Source organism: Idiotropiscis lumnitzeri, chromosome 6 (assembly GCF_059441095.1).
Source record: "Idiotropiscis lumnitzeri isolate Australia: NSW breed Sydney's pygmy pipehorse chromosome 6, RoL_Ilum_1.0, whole genome shotgun sequence".
Classification (NCBI taxonomy): Eukaryota; Metazoa; Chordata; class Actinopteri; order Syngnathiformes; family Syngnathidae; genus Idiotropiscis; species Idiotropiscis lumnitzeri.
In genome coordinates this window covers 5,455,248-5,468,073 of record NC_142396.1, presented here as the reverse complement: position 1 = coordinate 5,468,073, position 12,826 = coordinate 5,455,248, and the positions used below count along the sequence as shown (strand labels likewise).

The 12,826-nt window shown below is 39.8% G+C and overlaps 1 long non-coding RNA gene across 1 annotated transcript in view; it reads left to right on the top strand.

Annotated features, from left to right (window-relative positions):
- LOC148334786 (uncharacterized) overlaps window positions 1-2,882 on the top strand; it is a 50,931-nt gene extending 48,049 nt beyond the window's left edge. The window contains exon 5 of the long non-coding RNA XR_015843990.1: window positions 2,778-2,882. This is a non-coding gene — a long non-coding RNA (uncharacterized LOC148334786). The remainder of the gene's footprint in view (window positions 1-2,777) is intronic.
- The last annotated feature ends 9,944 nt before the right edge of the window (window positions 2,883-12,826 follow it).

Below are 12,826 nucleotides of genomic sequence, written 5' to 3'. Positions count from 1 at the left end.
AGCAGCCCTGACAGAAGAAATCTGCATTTCTTCGCACAACAATGCCTCAAAATCTATCTCCTCCTTACAGCACCCCCCCCCCCCCCCCACACACACACACACGACAATGGACAGAATCAATCTTATTGTTTGACGTCGGCCTCAGATGGCAGCATAGGCAAATTAAACAAACAAACGATAAGAGATGTTAGTCAACCGATCAATCCGTTGTGCGTGTTTAAAATTCCCCGAGACATCCATCGAGGAGGAAAGCGCTGCATGTGATCGTCAGATTTACTCGACGGTCCTTGCGGTCCCTCTCGCACGCTCCATGCTAATAAAGGTGAAATAATGCATGAGGCGTCCTGTGCTTGTCTCATTATACGGACATTCACCAACAACGATGCTCTGAGGAAGATTTTTTTTTTCCGGGTATCATGTCCTTGTAATCCAATCCCCACCACACCTTTTTATCGAAACGCAAAGAATGAATGTTCAGATCTCAAGTGACATTCACATTCATTGTGTTGAATCAATGGCATGTTGTCAGAAATGCAAATTGGTCAAAGTCCCACCCACTTTATTTTCTTCTATAAATTAACTTTAAGTTCACAAAAGTACATGCAAACAGCACATTGTGTGTTAGATAACGAAAATGGTTCGATAATTCAAGCAAACTGAAAAAATTACGGCCCGGAAAGTCACCTGTCATTTGGGAAAATTCACATATTTTCCCCAAATTTCCAAACTCTTTACAAAACGGTTATACAAATGTTGCACTGCCATGGTCTGCGGCAGGGGTGGGCAAACCTTTTGATTGGCGGGCCACAATGGGCTATAAAGTTTGACAGAGGGGTCGGACCAAGCGCAGATGGATGGAGTGTTTTGGTAACCTCACCTCATCTGAGAAAAAAAATACATTTAATATTAAATGAAAGTGAACAAAAGCATTACAACAAAATATCTGTCTTTGACACACCACAGTATTTAGAAAATAAAACATTAACAAGGTTTATTCATTTAATTTTTTTTTCAAGTTTGGCGGGCCGGATTAAAACATTTAACGGGCCGCATGTGGCCCCCGAGCCGTAGTTTGTCCACGCCTGGTTGATGGTGTTTAAGGTGAATCAAAATTTAGCACAAATTAATTTGTGTCACTTCCTTCTATCTATCCCATCTTGGAGACGGAACGTACAAATTTGTTTATAAAGCTTAATTTAGCAGTTGCGGCTTATAATCGGGTGTGTTTTGTAGTTTAGTGAGTTCATTTCAGACAGCTAATACAAAACAGCAGTAGGGCATAATGTACGGTATGCTCTTAAATCATTTTCACGTGAAAACTGCCCATCATGCAAATAATTAAATCAAGTCAGACAAACCAATAAAAGCGAACAAATTCTTCAAAAGTTGAAATGCATTCAAGTCATCATCAAAATATATTTTTTTAATGGGCTGTTATGGATTAATGTCATTTCCATTCATTTCAATGTTAAAAGTTGATTTAAGACGCAAGTGATTTAAGGCACCACGGTACTTTTTAAATATCAGAAACGAAGCCAACTGTGTATATGGCGGCGGGAAAAAAAAAAAAGTTAAACAAGAGCGCAATATATAAAACTATCAAGACAGAGTAGTTGCAAAACCAAAAAGTTTTTAACAACTTGTCAAAGCTTTCTGCTGACTTTACACTTTTGGTGACACCAACAAAATGGTTCCTACAGCGGCTCAGAGTTGATGCCTGGTCAGTTTTACTTTGAACGCGACGCCTCACAAATCCCATTTTCTCCATTTCCTTCTGATTGTCTTGAAAGAAGAGAAAAATGAACAGTTGACTCGCAATAGAAGGACACTGCCGCGCATCACTTTTGGATTTCCCATTTGGAAAGTCTTGCCTTCACAAAGACATTAACTTTTTACTTTCTATTTATCATTTTGCTTGATGCTTGTGGTCAGGTACAACTAGACTGTATCATATTCAGGGCTGACGACCTTTTCATAGTGCTTGGGAAATAAATAAATAAATAAATGAAAAAATAGGCACTTGGTGGAAAGTGGAAAATAATATCAAGCTCCTTCACCACTCAGAAATTTACAGTCAAATAATGCTGGTGACTTGAAATTTTTAAAAAGGGACAATGTACATTTAGTTTTTTTTTGCAAATGACTTAAAACATTTTAAGTACTTGCTTTTTTTTTTTTTTTAAACTTTGGCAGGTACGTATATTTGAGCTTCATTTCAGCAGTTCTCACCGCGTGCCGTTGAAGATGGCGAGCGAAAATTTTAGCGGTTAATGCCGAGCGCTCGAGTTAATGTCAAAAAGCCTCATTGCACTCGTTTTGATGAATCCTTCCCCCCCACTCACGCTAAGTGGCCGCTTGCGTGAAGTGGCCCAGCATCACACTGTGTGCTCTCTAACTCCGTTTTGAAGGAAATCACATGCATAAAGAACTGACCAAACATACTCCAATATTGTCGCGCCAAGAGTTTCCTGTTCAATACACAGCTCAAAGTGCATCACTGACTGTGACTCTCTTTGCCCACCCCTTAATAACTCCTTTTTTTCCATCGAATTAAACGATGTAAATATTGTGAAACGTATCGAACATCTGCTGAGACCTTTGTTAGTGCAAATGGCTGAAATGCAAATGGAGCAGGTGGCTGCAAAGCAGCTCATGTGAAATGCAGAAAGTGTGTGTAACAATGTGTACGACCCTAACGTGTGTTTTGGTGTTCCGCCTTTGCAGTGCATCCATTAGCATTTAATGGAATTCACTCTGTCACTTGTCGTTATTTGCAGGATGCTGTTTTCCTTCTACCTGCCTCTCCATCGTCCAACTTCGCCTCCTGTGGTGCCTCAAACTTGGAGTCCATTTCTTCACAGGCCACCTTGGATCATTTAACCGTATGTATTCATTTAACTCGTGATCTTCGGTCGCAGGACGCTCATCTATTTAAATGTGAGCACCTCCCTCCAGAAAATTCCATCGAGGTAGAGGAGAGTGCTGAGGAGCAAATCGGGATAAAGTCGAAATATTTTGAGACACTAATTGAATGTTTTGGATGACTGCGTGATGTTGTCATTTGATGCCATGTCTACTAAAGACGCGTCACAAGTGAAGCGTCTGCGAGTTATTGCTATCACCAATAATGTTGAATTGATGATGTTTTAATTGGAATTAAATTCAAATGAAAAAATTCTGTTAAACTTGCAATCGCAAAGTGTATCGTGAGGTCTTTCCAAAGAGCAAGTTAGTTTGTTTTTTTTTCAAAAATGCTGTTTTAAAGTATTTTTTATTAGTTTTAGTTTTATAGTTTTATACATCCAATAATGTTGAATTGATGATGTTTTAATTGGAATTAAATTCAAATGAAAAAATTCTGTTAAACTTGCAATCGCAAAGTGTATCGTGAGGTCTTTCCAAAGAGCAAGTTAGTTTTTTTTTTTCAAAAATGCTGTTCTAAAGTATTTTTTATTAGTTTTAGTTTTATAGTTTTATACATCCCTGCCTGTTTTTTTTTTTCTGTTCGTGATGACAACAATCCAGGAAGTGCCTTCTTTGAACACCATCATAAATTGTCGTCGCCTTTGATTAAAGCAGATTTACGATGTTCATTTGTGCTTTGAACTGAATTAGTATCAATCATCTCACCGAGAGAAAAACAAACCAATTTGCCTTCTGCTTTTGGTGACAGTTGTGTCCTACCAAGGCACATCCCCGGATTTTCAACATGGGCTCAGCGGCCTTGCTGTCTTTCTTTAAAACAGCAACATCAGTCAGGCATCCTATCATTGAATCAAAGCTGGCGCTCACATCATGCGCCTGAGAACGTCTCCATGGGCGCACGCTGGCGTCGGAGTATTTTCAATGTTTCATCGCCCATTTGTTTACACGCTAACATGCTGAAGCGAGGGCTGCTGTATTTATGCGAAGAGGGCCAGCCACTGAAAATCTCTCTCTGTCAAACTCGTCACAAAAATCTCATTTGCTGCGCTTCTCAAAGGCAGAGTGGGCTCTTAATTGAATAAAAGCCTTTAAAAAAGAAAATTAAAAAAAGTCCAAGCGCAGAGAAAATGTCTGTGATTCGGTTGCATGCCGGGAATCACGTCGCTGTGATAGTCAACAAAAGCTCTCTTTTTTTTTTTTCTTGCCTGCTCCCACACGCTGTTTGCCCACAAGATCAGTGTTTGTTTACTTTGTATTTCCCTCATCAGAGGACACACAAACGCACACACAAAGTGCCCACTCGTCCACCCACACGTCAACCCCCCCCTCCTCCTGCCATCAGCTCGTACTACAGCTGACTGAGAGTGACATTCAAGCATTTTTGCTCCTCGGGGAAACTCATTAAAGAATGCTTAACACTGTTGTTCAAATGGCCACTAGGTGTTAATAAGAGCTGGTGGAGGGCAGAAATGGAGGACATTCTCTTCACCACTCCTCCCCCAATGACATTTTGAATAATACTTGCAGAAAATGTAAAAAAAAAAAAAAAAAAAAAAAAAAAAAAAAAATCAAATTTTTACGAATAAGGCCGGAGGGTCAAGGCCGGAACGTTACCGAGATTGCAGCTGGAGAGCAAGGGACTGATTGGCAAAAAAATGGTCAAGCTCTGGTAAAAAGTGAAAATGATCACGTGAAAGGTTTTCATGTCAAAACGTGTTACCTTGAAACAACTGAATGGATGACGCGGCTCATTTAAACAACTTTTTTTAAGTTCGGTTGCATATTTTGAGTTGAGACATGGCGACATTTTACGGTTATTAAGAAAGTGGATGATGGGCTCGGGGGGGGGATTTTGCACAATTGAGCTAAAATGTATTTTGCTTGTTTTTACATGATGAGTTTCACCTTTTTACAAAATATATATATTTTTTTTTTAGCTCTAGTGTGGCAGCAATACACTTCCACTGAACACCATCAAATTTTCATGATTTTCTCGATCGATTGTGAGCTGCTCCAAAGAATGTTCGTGGCAGTTACATGCTGTTATATTTGTTTTTGTATACACGGAAAATTTACATTTTACTCTGAAAAGACTTTATTTGGTCCCAGTAAACAAAGCGAAATTTTAGAATTACAATTAGAATTAGAAATCCCTTTATTGTCATTGTACTCAAGAGTGCAACGAGATTAGTCAAATATTCAGCGTAAAAAATACTCTCAAATTTTACTCTGTGTACTGGGACCAAATAGTCTTTTTTTTTTTTTTGGAGTGAAATGTACTCTACCATATTTACTGCGTCGTATTCTATGATTGAGACATGATAGTGGCGAAATTGAAAATTGGATTAAGTCATATAAATTCAGATTTAAGGCCCAGGTACCAAATGCACGACCCAATATTGAGTTTTTGTCAGTTATATGGCATGACAAGTTTGGATCTGACCACATACTAGAAATAGCACCTCGTAGTACCTGTCATACAGTTTATAGTTCTAGTCGTTTAAGACGGCCAGGGTGTATGTCGCCAAAAATAACAATGTTGTGCGAGCCGACTGTTATTGAGGCACTTCTGCCGTCAGACTGTCACTCGGATAATTTGATTTATGGACGCGCATCCTCCTCCACTCATAAACCTCTGAACTCTGTCCGTCGAGCTGCATGGAGATTCATTCCTCGTCATGAGCACGACACAAATCATTGCGTGGTACCTGTTCAAGTTGGGAGGCCGACTTGCAAACAAGAGGGATGATATTAACTATGAATGTCAGCGGTATCCTTAAAGCACTTTACTGGACGATATGCAATAACAGTTTATGCAATAAGCTGTTCCGGAGCCAGCCGGCTTCATGCTAAATGAATGAAGTCGGAACATTACGAGACTATTTTGGACGCTGACTCATGGAACAAAACGCCTCCACATGAATGCACTTGAATCTGATGGACATGTTATCAACCTGATCCCAGATGTCTCTCAACGCTCTGTAAACATTTTGAAAAAAAAAGCCAAACGTCTCTTTTATTACCTGTTTAGTTTTGTGTTTGGGGAAGACCCTCTAGAAGAAAACATGACCCACATGGTCTCATTAGAAAACCTCACTAGTAAATAAAACTAATAAGCATGTTTGTTTTAGTATTAGTTTTAGTATTAGACTAGAACTAGTTAATTAGTCAATAAGTGAGGCAGTCAGTACGTTAGTCTTTCAGTCACTGTCTGTTAGGTCACTAGTTGGTTATTCATTCTGAAAAATGACTTATTGGGCTCTATTTTTCTTTTCATAGAGCACATACGCTAAAAAAAAAACAAAAAACTAGTGCATCTTCATTTTCATGCCAGGGCAAGTCTAGTTTACCCAGTTTTGGACTTTGGCAGACCGCATTGCGCCATACTTGGCGTTCTGGGGGACTTTAGACCAACTTGGAGCAGCTCTAAGTTGTGGCGCAGGTATGCAGTATTGGCAAATTTGATCGAGGTTGTGTGCTCCATTGAAATGTTTGGTAGATTTCATCGAACCCCCTGAATTATTGTAGAAATAAATTTCATTGAATGCATCATTATCATCATCAGCTTTATTATACTTATCAAAGCATGCCTCTGGGTCGCAGCAGCTGTGGGGGTTGGGGTTGTCTCGCACGAACACCAAAGATCGGGTTGGCCTTGACCAACTTTCCATCATCCACCCTTTGGGTCCGTTTACAGTTCCTTAAAATCTTACGATGCGTGCCTCAATTTTCTGCACGGACTCCAGCGAGTCGAATTCTGCTTCCGAAGAATTTAAAAGGAATTAGAGGAGATGCTTTCATTGGGCGGGATGTTCACTCCCACAAGGGCGCAAACGCCCCTTTCTAAGCTGTGCTGTTCAATGAAAATACCAAAACGGAGAAAAAGCACAGTTGGACTACGAGACTGAAAATAGGGCCTGTTTTGAGTGAGTCAGTCAGTCTGTCTGTCATTCAGTCAGGTGGTCAACCAGTTAATAATTGAGTCAGTTACATAATCTCGCTCGTATTGGATGCCTTTAGAGTGTGGGAGGGGGTGTACTTTATGAGGTGTCTGCTAGGTGTACATCTGTGTTCCATCAACGTGCTGTCATTATCTTCCCTCACTGCCCCTGAGTCACTGCTTATTTTATTTGACTTTTTGTGCACAATCCTTCCAACGGACAGAAAAGACTCCCCCCACTGAACATCCATCCATCCATCCATCCACCCTCACACTCAAGACTCACAGAGGCCTTCAGTCATTTATCTGAAGGATTTGAAAATCTGCACTTTTGCTAAATGTAATAAATTCACTCTGTCTAGAACTTGGCACAGCCTCTCACTCTCCATCTCGGCCCCCAACGCACACAGACATACACGCGCTTATTTGAATGCTTTCATCAAGACTATTTTTGGACTTGCCAACACTAAAACGTCGATTTTTTTTTTTTCCTTCCATCTTCTCATTTGTCTTTTTTTTTTTTTTAACTGTGCTGACACGACTTTTTGTCACACATCTCACGCACTTATCAACTCCCTCCCAAATGCGTACACGCTGTTTGTTTGGCGGCGGTAGGAAGTAATTAAGTGCAAATGCCTTTGTTACTGTAGAATTATCAAGTAACTCTCCTTTTCTGACAGTTTTACTTTCACTCCCTACATTTGTTGACATACTTGCACTTTTTAATGCATACCTTTTTCAGTGTCGACGATGCAAAAAAAAAAAAAAACAACAAAAAAAAGTTGAGATCTTGATTGACAGATTTGATGAAATTGATAAAAGCAGATTAAAACAGACTGAAGATGAGTGTGAACATATTAGCCCTACCTGCGCCGTTTAATGCTTCTACCTGAAAAGAAATGAATAAATCTCCACTGAAGAGTTAATTTTTATCCTCTCGTACCGAGAGAAGGCGAAGTGACGATGGACTCTGATGCTGCCCTCACCGAATGGGACACTTTCCTGAAAGCGTTGCTGTGGAGAATTCCACCGACTGTGCAGGTTACAAAAACTCTACCTGTTTTTTTTTTTTTAACACAAGTATCTGCTCTTCACAGTATGAGTAGCCTACCACCTCTGTTCTGTTGCTCCATGCGCACCTGCGTGAAACGTGTCAACACTGTAAAAAGAAAAAAAAAAGAAAATCGAATTGACTGTGTTAGTCGCAGTCAGGAAATGGATTTCTTCTTTGGGTTCAAGGGAGTGAAATCAAAGTGTGTTCTGTGGCTGAGTGGACTGACTCGTCGAAATGAAATGGAAATGAGGCCCGGTTGCTGATTAAGGGATCTCTGATGCAAACGCACTGCCACCATACATGCACCGCCGTACACTCTTCTACTGAATCTGTCCGTCCATCTTTTTTTATTTTATTTTATTTTTTGTCTCAGCTTGCCGCATGGCAGTCTTTTATTTGAGCCTCTAAATCACCACCGTGCTCACACTTTAGCCCAAGGCTACAAGGAGTGGCGAGGGGGAGGGTAATATGGCCCGAGATGAGAGGACGGAGACGAGCAACGACGCTGCGAGAGGCGAGGACTTTCTAGCAAACAGCTTACTTTTTAACAGTCATTAAACGGAGGGAGGAGAATCTCCAGGGATGATTTTGTAACGAGCCGAGCAAGCGAGAGAGCGAGCTTTTATAGAGACCGACTCCCGTACTTGCTGAAGCCTACTCACGCTGACACAAGACTGTAAATTCCGAGTTCACCACACTTTTAAAGGAGACATCCTTCTATCCGTTTTCTATCGTGCTTATCCTCATTAGGGTAAGATGGAGTCTATCCCCCCTGACTTTTTTTCCCCTGGGAATTGAAAGCATACGTTCGGTTCAGTGAAGACTCAACCATCCGCGCTCATAATCATACCTAGGGACGATTCAGACTGTTCAATTAACCAACCTTGCATGTTTTTGGAATGTGGGAGGAAACCGGAGTACCCGGAGAAAACCCACACTGGCACGGGGAGAACATGCACACGCCACACAGGAAGGCCAGAGCTGGAATCAAACCCTGCACCTCTGCACTATGAGGCGGAACTGCTAAGTAGTCGTCTATCGTGCCGCCCAGATTAAGAATGTTAAAAAAAAAAGAAAAAAAATTTTTTTTGCCTGACACCAATCAGATGAAAATTTCGCGCTTGGTCCACTTTTCATGCTAATACTTGAAAAAACTTTTTCACCTCGAGACAAATGAGCTGTTTTCCAAGAAGGCCAAATTGATTAATAGCATTATTAAATAAAATACAATTTATTCGTAAAGGTGTCTTTCAAGCTTTTCAAGGGCACCGTACGGGACAGTTAAAATAAATCAAGACAAATGAAGATTATTGATCTTGCCTTGAATGGCATGACAGTCTCAAAAGAGCATGTTCATTTAGAAGCACGAAAAGGCCGAGATGACAGTCTTAAGTTATTCTTTGTCAGTGTTCTATCAGATAAAAAAAAAAAAAAAAACACGGTGTGCACACCTACAGGACATCAATAGAGAAGTGAATTGATGACACACATGCAGGGGCGCATATGCTCGCTGCAGAGAAGATGATGGGACATTTATTAGCATAGAAGGCTTGTGAAGCGCTAACATCAGAGGCCTCATTTTGACCTGATCACGGATGTATGCTCTTCGCCTGCCAATCACATGTCGGCGCAGTAGAAGTGAAGCAGAGTGGCTGCTCATTCTCAAATAAAGACGATATTTTGGTGTATTCCACTGAAACGATTTACGCATGCACGACATTCATTGATCGATGGAGCAGCTGCGTTTAAAGTGGACTGGCCCTTTAAGAGTCTTTATTTTGCAGGTGACAATGGTGGAAGGAGTGCCTTGCTCAAGAGCACTCAAAATGAGCAATTTTAAAAAAAAAAGGTGTAAAGACTGCCATATATACTTGTGCAGGTAATAAACGGAACTGTCGCTGCTGCGCAGGGTTATAATAATACCGCTGAAAAAAAATCGACACAAAATGGTGCAAGTTAAAATAAAAGACGACTATAAACCCTTGTGAGAGGACTGTAAAACCCATTGAAGTTGCACAGGCAATAAGTAAAACTACTCTAAAAGTATTATTACATCTCGTCAAGTTGCAGAAGGCAAAATAAGACTGCCAGACAAAATCAACAGAATTTGCATTATATGCTGTATATTAAAACTATTGTAAAACTCAGCTCTCTTAACTCCATTTTGTTTGTCTGTCTATCTAATCTTGCATACAGTAAAGGTAGAAATGAGACAACCCTCAATCCCGCACAAACTACTCAGGATGACTTATTTAAAAAGATAAATAAATAAATATGAAATAATAAATAAATGTGGACAGCTTAAAACAATGCTGTCTGAAAGGCAGGAAATCCTCCAAAATTTTCTCAGGAAGATCACTGTAAAAATAAATAAACAGGTGAATCAATCAATAAATGAATTCCAAGTTTTGCCGGTTAAAACAATGCTACCATATAACGTTACCAAAACCGTGCGGATAAGAAAGTATTACCCTCACACCCTCAAAAAAAAAAAAAAAAAAATTATGCAGGACGCCTTAATTTAATTGCGGGGGTTAAAATAAGAAATCCCAAAAGTTGTGCCAGTAACAAAAGGATGACAGTAAATGCCCCCAAATAATGTGATAATAAAAATAAACTACCATAAAACCCCATAAGTTGTATTGGAAGACTTGTCTAAAAATAAATACATACCTAAGTAAATGAATAAGCAGGTTAAAATAAGACGGCCACATAAAATTATTCCGTATCGTAAGAGATCTTGTTCTTGATGGGAGTATCCAAATCGGAAAAAATTTGATTAATTAGATCAACATTTGACGTAATATTGAGTCGTCGGCAAAAACCTGCCTTGCTTTTCCCGCGTGGCGTCATTTCTTCTTTAAAGAAGCATCGCTCCGTCAAGCTGTCTTATCTGCCTCTATGCCGAGAGGTTATTCATCATTTATCCAGGCTGGCTCGTTTGTAAAAATTGCCTGAATTTGCTTTTTATTCGCAATGTGAAGACGCAGCAATCATGTGAAAAGTGGCTTGTTTGCAAACTCCTTCCTTGTTCTTTCGGAAAACGATTGAAAGACAATGCAAGCTATTTGGCTCGATACTTCGGAATGGTGTCACTCGGGGTCGCCTCTAATGCTCTTTTGGCTCCCCAGGGAAAGGTGATGTGTGTCCGACCCAACAAGAGATTAAGTGTTTTTTTTTTGTTTGTTTTTTTGCAAGGTATTGCTTGAACAAACATGACATTTACAATGTCTCAATTTAAAAAAAAAATAATTTTCAGTTTTGCTCTTTGTCAAAACATTGCCTGCAAAATTCATAATGAAACGTTCCAAAATCCAAAATATCGCTCCTCCTCGGATTCTCCTCCTTATTGCAATCAGCTCGTCACCTGCACGACGGCGTGTGTCTGAAAGCACGCGTGTGTGTGTGTGTGTGTGTGTGTGCAATATATTCTACGATTCTAACCTTTGCTCCATGTCTGCGTGTGTGAGCGTGCGTTTTGTGTCTGTGTTTCCTTGACATTTTCTGCCCCAGTGTGTGCACAACCCAACTGTTGACAACAAACAGAGAAGATGACGGATTTCATTCATTTTGCCGCTTTGCATAATTTTACATATTACAATCTGTGCGTATGAGAGGGCGGCAAACATGCTTTGGTGTAAGTACACTTGGTGCAATGTCTCAAATGGGGGGTTTGCATCACAGTACGGGCAAAATGAGGTGCAAATTGAGCAATAAATTGCAAAATTCGCATTGAACTGCGGTAGTTGTGCAAATGATCATTTAGGTGAAAATGATATGATTGTGTTCATAATGCTGGAAAAAGAGAACTATTAGAAAAACAGGATGAATTTGGAACCAAATGGAAACCTTTTCCTGTGCATCGATTTTGTACATGCAAGCTAATTTTAATGGGAAGTGAAAATAACTCTGCTGCTCTCCTCCCACTCTTTAAAGCATAGTTTTTATTTTTCAGATCTGCTGTTTTCGTTGGTCTGGCAAAATCGTTTGATTTTGTAAATCATTGCATAGAACTGGAATAATTTCGGATTTTCTATGAGCGGGTTTGACAGCTACTGCTCTGAGTCCGTGTAGTCAGTAAGGGTGGCAAGCCTGCTCTCAGACCTGCGAACACTTCTCAAAGGTGTCCCACAGGGGTCTATACATAGTCCAACACTTTTTACATTAACCATATAACAAATTTTTACACCGATGACACACTTACATTTCTTTGCACATTCCGGTTAACACTTCATATGTGTTTCACAGAACATACGCAGATCTAAATTTACGCTCTCGTTCAGGAAGCATCCACAAACCGAGCACCCATGCGACGTTTTGCGTCTTAATGACTCTTCAGTTCAATTTGTGATTTGCTCCATGATTATTTTTTTCGTAACAATGTTGTGTTTTTTATTAATTCATGAATGTTCTAACTTGGTAGGCTTTAGAATAATACGTCTTATCCTCCTTTTTTTATTCACAACCATGTTTTTTAATCTCATTAAACCCCAAAGTTACCGTAGCATTCATTCACACAAGACTCTCCGACTGTCAAAAACTAAATCAGCAGTTCAAGAGATTTCATTTAATATGGAAAAGATATATAATGACTACTCCACGTGCTTCTTTGGTTCAAAATTATTCTTGAAGTCGTAATTTTAATTTTTTTAGACAGTCAAAAGGACAAAACGGAATTGACGTAAAATGTCATTGTCTTCCTTTACTCCTTTTGTCCCCCATTCATATATGCTTATGAATCTGCGTGCGTGTTGTCTTCAGACAATTATTTGTCTGCTCACTTCATTGTTGGAGCACAGCATGAGCAAATAATCGGGCCAATTTGGCGCAGGTTGTGGAATTAAGATAAGGCTTTTGTTAAGGCATTCAAATGAAAGGCGACGTGTTCAGCTCATTCATATTTTGCT